Raw genomic sequence first — 8,110 nt, 5'->3', positions numbered from 1 at the left:
ACACGGAGAACACGTCCATCCCTGCAGGAAGTTCTGTCCGGCAGTGCCGGCCTGAGGGTTGGTCACCGCTTAACTCGCCTTGCTACGTCCCTGTAAGGTATGTCCTGTTCATACCCCTGCTTTGCAAGTTGGCACACTGAGGCCCAGAGACGTTAAGCGGCCTGCCTGAGGCCGCACAGCAGAATTTGAACGAGGCCGAGTGACTTAACCTTTGTGCCATTCTACCTCCCTGTGCTCTGTAGGGGCTAAAATTCAAACGCATGAGATGCTAATTCAAGATCTGATTTATAATAGAGTTATTTACCCTCTAGCACGTGCATCCGTACAGTACAGTAATTCTTTTTTTTTTTTTAGGAGGTACCAGGGATTGAACCTGGCACCTCGTATATGCAAAGCAGGTGCTCAACCACTGAGCTACTCCCCAGTAATTCTGCTTCTGAGTGTCTGAGAGTGAGCAAGCGTGCACTGTGTTAAAAATCTGAGTGTTTATCGGGGGGGGGGGGGATAGGCTAAGTGATAGATGACAGTGTATCAGTTAGCTATTGCTGCGTAACAAATTATCCCCAGAATGTCACAGCGTTGAAACAACCAACGTTTATTATTTCACGCATCGTTTCTGGGGATCAGGACTCCAGGGCCAGCTTCGCTGGGTGGCTGCGGTGGAGTTTCCTCAACAGGGGCTGGAGGCTGCACGTCCTCGAGGGCTCAGCCACGTGGCGGCTGGCTGGGAGCCCCAGCCCCTCACCACGTGGCGCGGTGGCGCTGGGGGCTGCTCACAACGGGGCAGCCGGCTTCCCCCGAGGAAGCGTGGTCCTGGAGAGAGAGGAAGTCCGGCTGGTCTCCAAGTCACAGCAGCACGTCCTCCTTGTTCTCCCTGCCAGAAGCAAGTGGCTCAGAACAGCCCAGGCTCGGCTGGGGGGGACACAAAGACCCGAAGCCCAGGAGGGGGGCTCGGAGGGGGCATCTCGGAAGGCTCCACCGCAAGGGGCGCTCCAGCGGTGGACACTTGGCGACTATTTAAATGGACGGATGATCTCCAGGCCATGTGGTAGAATGAGACAAGCCGGGGTGGAAAAGCCCTCCCAGTGGAAAACAACCCGTGTTTGTTTGTTTTTGTTTTTAAATTTTTAAAAAAATTTCTCTAGCTTTTCCTTTATTCCCCCTTTACACTTTTTTTTTCAGAGATTTATTTATCCCCCCATCTGCTTTCCATGTCCATTTGCTCTGTGTTCTTCCGTGTCTGTGTGTCTTCTCTTTAGGCGGCACCAGGAACCGATCCTGGGACCTTCCGGAGTTGGAGAGAGGCACTCAATTTTTTGTGCCACCTCAGCTCCCTGGTCTGCTGCGTCTCTTATTGTCTCTCCTCTGTCTCTTTTTGTTGCGTCAGCTCGCCTTCACCAGGAGGCCCCAGGAATCGAACCCTGGACCTCTGCCATGGTAGATGGAAGCCCAATCCCTTGAGCCACATCCGCTTCCCTGTCTGTTTTTTAAAGACACTTCCATTCTTTTGGGGGACGTGTATATGAATGAAGAACGAAGAAACAGGGTTTGAAGTGTATTTCCCCAGCAAGATGAAGGGGGAGGGGCACTGGGGAAGCTGAGAAGAAGGAAAGAAGAGCCTTAGCTGCTGTCCTCATTGGCGAAGGCAGATGCTCACGCGTCATTTACGAAATGAAGGATTCATTTTTCAGAACATGTTTTAAAGAACAGAAGCAGGGAAGCGGACTTGGCCCAGTGGTTAGGGCGTCCGTCTATCACACGGGAGGTCCGTGGTTCAAACCCCGGGCCTCCTTGACCCGTGTGCAGCTGGCCCATGCGCAGTGCTGATGCACGCAAGGAGTGCCCTGCCACACAGGGGTGTCCCCCGCGTAGGGGAGCCCCACGCGCAAGGAGTGCGCCCCCTAAGGAGAGCCGCCCAGCGTGAAAGAAAGTGCAGCCTGCCCAGGAAAGGCGCCGCGCACACGGAGAGCTGATGCAGCAAGATGACACAATGAAAAGAGACACAGATTTCCGGTGCCACCTGACAAGAACGCAAGTGGACACGGAAGAACACACAGCGAATGGACACAGAGAGCAGACAATGGGGAGGGGGGGAAGGGGAGAAATAAATAAATCTTAAAAAAAAAGAAGAGAAACAGCAGGCATATTCACTTCCTAGGGCTGCGGTAAACACCGTGCCCCCACCCGGTGGCTTAAAACCACAGAGAGTGACCGCCTCCCAGTTCTGGAGTCCAGAAACCCAAAATCGAGGGGTCGGGGGGGGGGGGGGGCCGCACTCCCTCGGAAGGCTCTAGAAGAGGGTACTTCCAGCGTCGGGTGGCTCCCGGGCCCCTCGGCGTTCCGGGGCTTGCGGCTGTGTCCTGCCGATCTCGGCCGCCATCCTCACGTGGCCGTCTTTCCGGGGTGACTCCCGGGGCCACTCGGGCAGCTCTTTTGGGGAGACGCCCTGCCACCCACAACAGCAGGTGTGGGAGCCACTTAGGCCAAAGACACTGCATTTAGCACATCTGCTTGTGACAGCTCCGGTAAATTCTTTCTCCCCCAAAGGATACGGTTACTCGACATTGCTCCCCACTGGTCAAGCACTTCCTTTGCGCTTCTCGTTATTACCTCATTCCGCCCTCGCCCTGACCCAACATGGTGGGTTTCTGTTATTATTCCAACTTCGCAGAGGAAGAGACTGAGGGTCAGAGGGGTGGAGGGGTGAACCCAAGGCCACGCAGTTGGTACACGGTGGGGTCAGAATTTGAATCATGCCCCCGTTACACTCACCCACGGTACCCCTTTGCGTCTCATCACTTTTTTTTCCCCCACCTGTTCACACCAGTACACTTTTTCAAAAATATTTTTTTACTTATTTTTACAAGATGCAAGATTACATAAAATGTTACATAAAAAAATCATCACTGCGTCTAACACAATTTCAGGCCCCTGGTTATTTATTCACCCAATTTATCAAATACCTGTCCACCTCGGGCAAGCTGTGAGTTTCACGAGGTGGTAAGTTGGTCAGGTCCGGGGTGGGTGCTCAGTAAATGCGTTTTGAACGAATGGAACGAATAAATGACAATGTCTATCCCCATTTATGGTCCTCAGGCCGAGAAGGATGCCACCTGTGTGCCACCAGCTCAGTTCTGGAAGTTTCCAAGGCCTAGTTGGCTTTGGGGGGACCTCAGCGGAGCCCCTGGGGACAAAAGGCCACGGTGGGGGAAGGAGGAAGAGACTGCACGTAGTTTGGTCACTGCTATGTCCCCAGCAGCCAACTTGGGGCCGGGCACACAGTAGGTGCTCAGTAAGTATTGGTGAAATGAATGGGTAAACGAGGCTAGTGGGCCTTCAAAAGCCCTACACCTGAAGGCCGCACCCCTGCTCACGTCGGGACGCCGGCTGTGTTGGCTACAGGGTGCCAGGGGCAAATCCAGTTCCTGTCCCCCGGTGGGGGAGGAGAGCACTTGGTGTTACGTGAGGGACCTACCCCCTGGCCAGGCATAAAGGCACCCTTGAGAGGGAAGCGGACATGGCTCAACTGATAGAGCATCCGCCTACCATAGAGGGAGTCCAGGGTTTGATGCCCAGGCCTCCTGACCCGTGTGCAGCTGGCCCACGGGCAGTGCTGATGCACGCAAGGAGTGCCCTGCCATGCAGGGGTGTCCCCCGCGTAGGGGAGCCCCATGCACAAGGAGTGCGCCCCTCAAGGAGAGCCGTCCCACGTGAAAAAGTGCAGCCTGCCCAGGAGTGGCGCCGCACACACGGAGAGCTGGTGCAGCAAGATGACACAATGAAAAGAGACAGATTCCCAGTGCCACCTGACAAGAATGCAGGCGGACACGGAAGAACACTCAGCGAATGGACACAGAGAGCAGACCGGGGTGGGGGGAGGGGAGAAATAAATAAATCTTTAAAAAAAAAAAAGACACCCTTAAGAAAGACACCTCACCTCTCTCCTCTCTGACCCTCAGTCTCTTCATCTGTAAGCTGGTGAGGCAGTTCGAAGCTCTCTGTGGGTCCCAGAAAAGGTCATGTTCTTGAAACTACCCCGTTCCTGTGGGTGTGAGACGAGATTCCGCTGGGGGCCTTTGATTGGATTCCTTCCGGAAGCCGTGACCCGGGGTGGGGGCCTCGGTCCTCTTCCCAGAGTCCTTTATAAATGGGAGAGAGAAAAAGGCGCAGACACAGAGAGAAACAGCGGAGGAGACAGAGAAAGCCCGAGAGGCCGAGCAAGGCTGGAATCGACTGAGCGCAGAGGCCGAAAGAGACGAGGCCCGGAGGGGACAGGAAAACCGAGCCCGGCCGCCCGCAGCTGAGGGAGATCGGGAGCCTGGAGGAGGAGGGGCACCCAAACCGGAGAGCAGCCCCGTGCCTCGCCACGCGGCTGGGGTCCGCAGCGCCCGCCGCCCACCGCCGGTGAGCCAGCATCGCTGGCCGTGCCTCGATGTGGACCCCTTCCCGGCCTCAGAACTGTGGGCTTGTACCCTAACAATCCCCGTTATGACAGCCACCCCATTTCTGGCATATCGCTCCCAACGGCTTTTAGCAAACGAAGACGGTGAGTCTCCGAGTTCAGCTCTGCCCAGCACGTGGTGAGTTGCTGCGACACTTCTGGCGTGGTTCAGCGTGAAAGCTGCCTTGTAGGTCGTGCGGGTTTAGCTAGTTAGTCCCCAGCGATGCCCGCCTCCTGTGCTCACTTCTGGGTGGGACACCCTCCCCTTGAGTGTGGGTGGGGCCTGCAGCTGGCTTCCAGCCAATAGAATCCGGCAGATGTGATGGAAGGTCACGCCCCAGATGAGGTTGCATCATGGTTCAGTGAGATGAGACGGTAACTTCCGTCTTGCCGGAAGCTTCTCTTGCCTGCTCTGGTTCCGATGAAGCAGGCTGCCATGGTGTAGACTGTCCTACGAGGAGACTCACGTGGCAAGAACCAAGAGCAGCCTCTGGGCAACAGCCAGCGAGAAACCGCGTCCAGCCAGCAGCCACATGAGCTAGGAAGCGGATCCTTCCCCGGTCAAGTCTTCAGATAAAGCTCCAGCCCTGGCCAAGAGCTTGACGGCATCCCGTGAGGGACCCAGAAGCAGAGGTTTCCTGACCCACAATTTCAGCCATTACGTTTTGGGCAGGGGAACTTTGTTACGCAGCAATACTGACACATCAGGAGAAACCTCATCAGCTCTAATGTCAAAAACTTAAAAGCTCACAAATAAATAAACCTCCGAACCCTGAAGAGAAGGGTATTAGTTTATTGCCTGGCATAACAGGCAATCCAGAAAGAAAAGAAAACAGACAGGTGGCGAGCCTGGGATTGAGGTGGGGGTCGCGGTACAAAAACTCACTTTCATAAAGGATCAAGTCGCTTCCAAATGAATCTCGAATTTCGGCCCAGGCAAAACCAGATCCTCACAACGTTTTCCACGAACCTGGACAAACAGATTCTCAAATTCAAGCGGGTGACTGGATTTTAAGGGAACCAAGACCAGAATGTGCTCAAAATAACGGGCCATTTTATTGAGCATATACTATGCAGGGATGTTGGGTGGGTGGTATGGAGCTTGCAGGCTTAACCTCTGTGCCTTGGTACCCGATGAAATGCTAAGAGGCATTACAAAGCTGCAGTATCAAAACCAGCAGACCCTGGGTGCCCGCCCCTCTTTTATTTATTTTCTGTTTCCCGGAGGCCTGCAAATAGCAGCTTCTTATTAAACATAACACCGGGCAGCAGAGCATGGAGGGTAAATCTAGAGCCAGACTCCAAGAATTTGACTTGGGGCTTTGGCCCCCACTAGCCGTGTGGCTCGCCTTTTGTTTCCGCCTCTGGAAAACGAGGCTAATTTGACCCACGCCTCTCAGGATTGTTGTGGGCCGGTGGATGAGTTAATATTTAGAAAGCCCTTGGCATGGGAGGCGGGCCGGGAATAAGGCTCTCCTCGAAGGCTTCAAATAAATCCCGTTGAAAATTCACTTTCCAGAGCCCTACCCCACGTGACCACCAGGGGGCAGCAGAGACCGCCGCCTGCGTTGAGTCTCAGCGCCTTCGCCAGAAATGCTGCAATTATTGAGCCCCCACTGTGTGCCTCCCAGCTAGGCAGTTGGCTGGAGGAGAGGCCCCAGGCCTTTCTCCGGGGACGCAAAAGCTACCCGGTTGGGATCTCTTAGCCTGGCGCCCTGCAGGCCCTGCCCAGCCTCTCCTCTCTCCCCTTCTCTGCGGCTGGTTGGGAGGCTGAGGTTTGCGCAGTCTCCACCGCCGGGGTCCCTCCCCCAGCACGCCTGGAGGTCTGAGAAGCTGGGTGGGGATGGAGATGCCCGGAACCTTCCAGGCACAGGGCGGGGCAGAGGGTGGAGACGGGAATTTCCTACTGCGACAACTGGCAGTCCCTGCCTGGCCTCGCGGCTACGCGGAGGAGGGAAGCGGGGTCAAACCCGCTGTGAATCGGAAAGTGAGTCCGCGGGGCGGGGGGAACGGCGTTGCTCACCTCTGGGTCCTCGATAGTTGCTACACGAGTCGAGGTTTGCGTGCTCTGGGATGGCCTCCTCCTCTCGCCAAGCCTCAGTTTCCCCATGTGCAAAATGCGGCTCAGGCCAGTTTGCGCCACCCAGGAACGTTGTACGGTTCTCCGGGGGAGATTAATTAATGCACACGCACCACAGCCGTCGTCGTTGTCACTTAACAGCAGAATAAGGAAAAACAGGGCCTTCTCCCAATTTAGAGAAGGAAGCTTTGGGCCATCACCTCCTGGACTTGAGCATCAGCACACATTTGTTGAGCACCTGCTGTGTACCAGGTCCTGTTGTGGGTACCGGTGATAGAGTCGGAGGAAAATGCTCAAAAGTGCTGGAGCTGGCTTTCTAAGGGGGGTGACGCTGGATAAATCAACAAATGCCTGAGATCGCTTAGGATGCTGCGACCAGATGCGGGAGGGGTAGTCAAGGAGGGCGTCTCGGAGGAGGTGACACGAGGGAGCTGGTCTTAGGGAGAAGTGGGGGGCCCCCAGCCTCAGCTTGGACCCCTCAAGCGATGGGACGCTCCTAAGGCCCCTCGAGAAAGTCCGGAGTGGGAAATCCTGAGCAGGGTGGGGCATGGGGGGGCTTCCTTAGGTGACCAATTGCCACGGAAGGCCCGCCTCTTTCCCGGGTCTAGCCACGCCCCTAGCGACAAGCCACGCCCCATAGCGACAAAGCCACGCCCCGAGCCATGGCTTCCCCCACCCCCTCCTGCCCGAGCCTACCAGAACGAGGCGGAGTGGGGTGATCTACATATTCATGAAGCCGTCAGCCAATCCGTAGTCTCTGAGCTTGGGCCGTCCTCCTGACGCTGGGTGACGGTGACGTCAGGAGGGACGCCCAGGTGATCCTTAAAGGCGCAGTCACCGCCCCGAGAGCTGGCACGGCTGTGCCGTCCCGAGCTCATCCCTGCCTCAGTTTGCACTTCTGTGAAGTGCGGCTGGGGGGTGCGCGGGGCACAGAAACCGGCGCGGACCCAGGGCACCCGAGAGAGCGTTGCCATTCGGAGTGGAACCCAGGGATACGTTCTGAGCGCTCGCTACGTGCCAGGCGCTGTGCTCAGGCTTCGGGCTGCGGCGCGGGCCGGAGCTTCAGCACCGGGGACGGCGGACAGCTCCGGGGTCCGGAAGGGGGTCCCCGGGGGGTGTGGGGGGGGCGTGCAGGGCGCACAGGCAGGGTCCAGGAAGAAGCCGCGGCCCTCAGCCAGCCCCGGCACGAGGACTGGTCTTCACCTGCCCGCCCCCCATCACAGCGACCCCCAGCCCTGCTCCTCCCACCTGCGCCCCCACCTCAGCCCCTCCGCGGGAGCCTCGCTCCCCTTCATTGCTTGCTCTGGCCTTAGGACCTTCACAGTCTTCCCAGAATCCGGCCGCTTGGAAACCCTGCTGGGCCTCCACCTGGATCCCGGCCCCCGCCCTCGCCCCCTCAGGCTGTCCTCCCCGCAGCAGCCAGAGGGCGCCTGGGAGCCCCCGAGCAGGGCCCGCGCCCCCTCTGCCTGCAGGCCTTGTTCTCCCTCTCCCAGGAGACAGGGAGCCTGGAGATGGCAGTCGTTAGCAGAGGTCTAACCGTGCAGGCATCGTGGGCCCCGCAGCCGGCGTGAGGCCCCTGGTTTTTATCC

At 57.2% G+C, this 8,110-nt stretch overlaps 1 long non-coding RNA gene across 1 annotated transcript; it reads right to left on the bottom strand.

The window, feature by feature from the left end:
• Nucleotides 1-579: 579 nt before the first annotated feature.
• LOC101417475 (uncharacterized) lies at nt 580-7,811 on the bottom strand. Its single transcript, XR_189089.5, has 3 exons — nt 6,465-7,811; nt 3,938-5,411; nt 580-874 (listed from the first exon to the last, which is right to left on the bottom strand). It is a non-coding gene; the product is annotated as an uncharacterized lncRNA (long non-coding RNA).
• Between the last annotated feature and the right edge of the window lie 299 nt (nt 7,812-8,110).

Source organism: Dasypus novemcinctus, unplaced genomic scaffold (assembly GCF_030445035.2).
Source record: "Dasypus novemcinctus isolate mDasNov1 unplaced genomic scaffold, mDasNov1.1.hap2 scaffold_413, whole genome shotgun sequence".
In the NCBI taxonomy this organism is placed as follows: Eukaryota; Metazoa; Chordata; class Mammalia; order Cingulata; family Dasypodidae; genus Dasypus; species Dasypus novemcinctus.
Note: the sequence above shows the minus strand (reverse complement) of the source record. Positions and strands in the feature narration are given on the sequence as shown.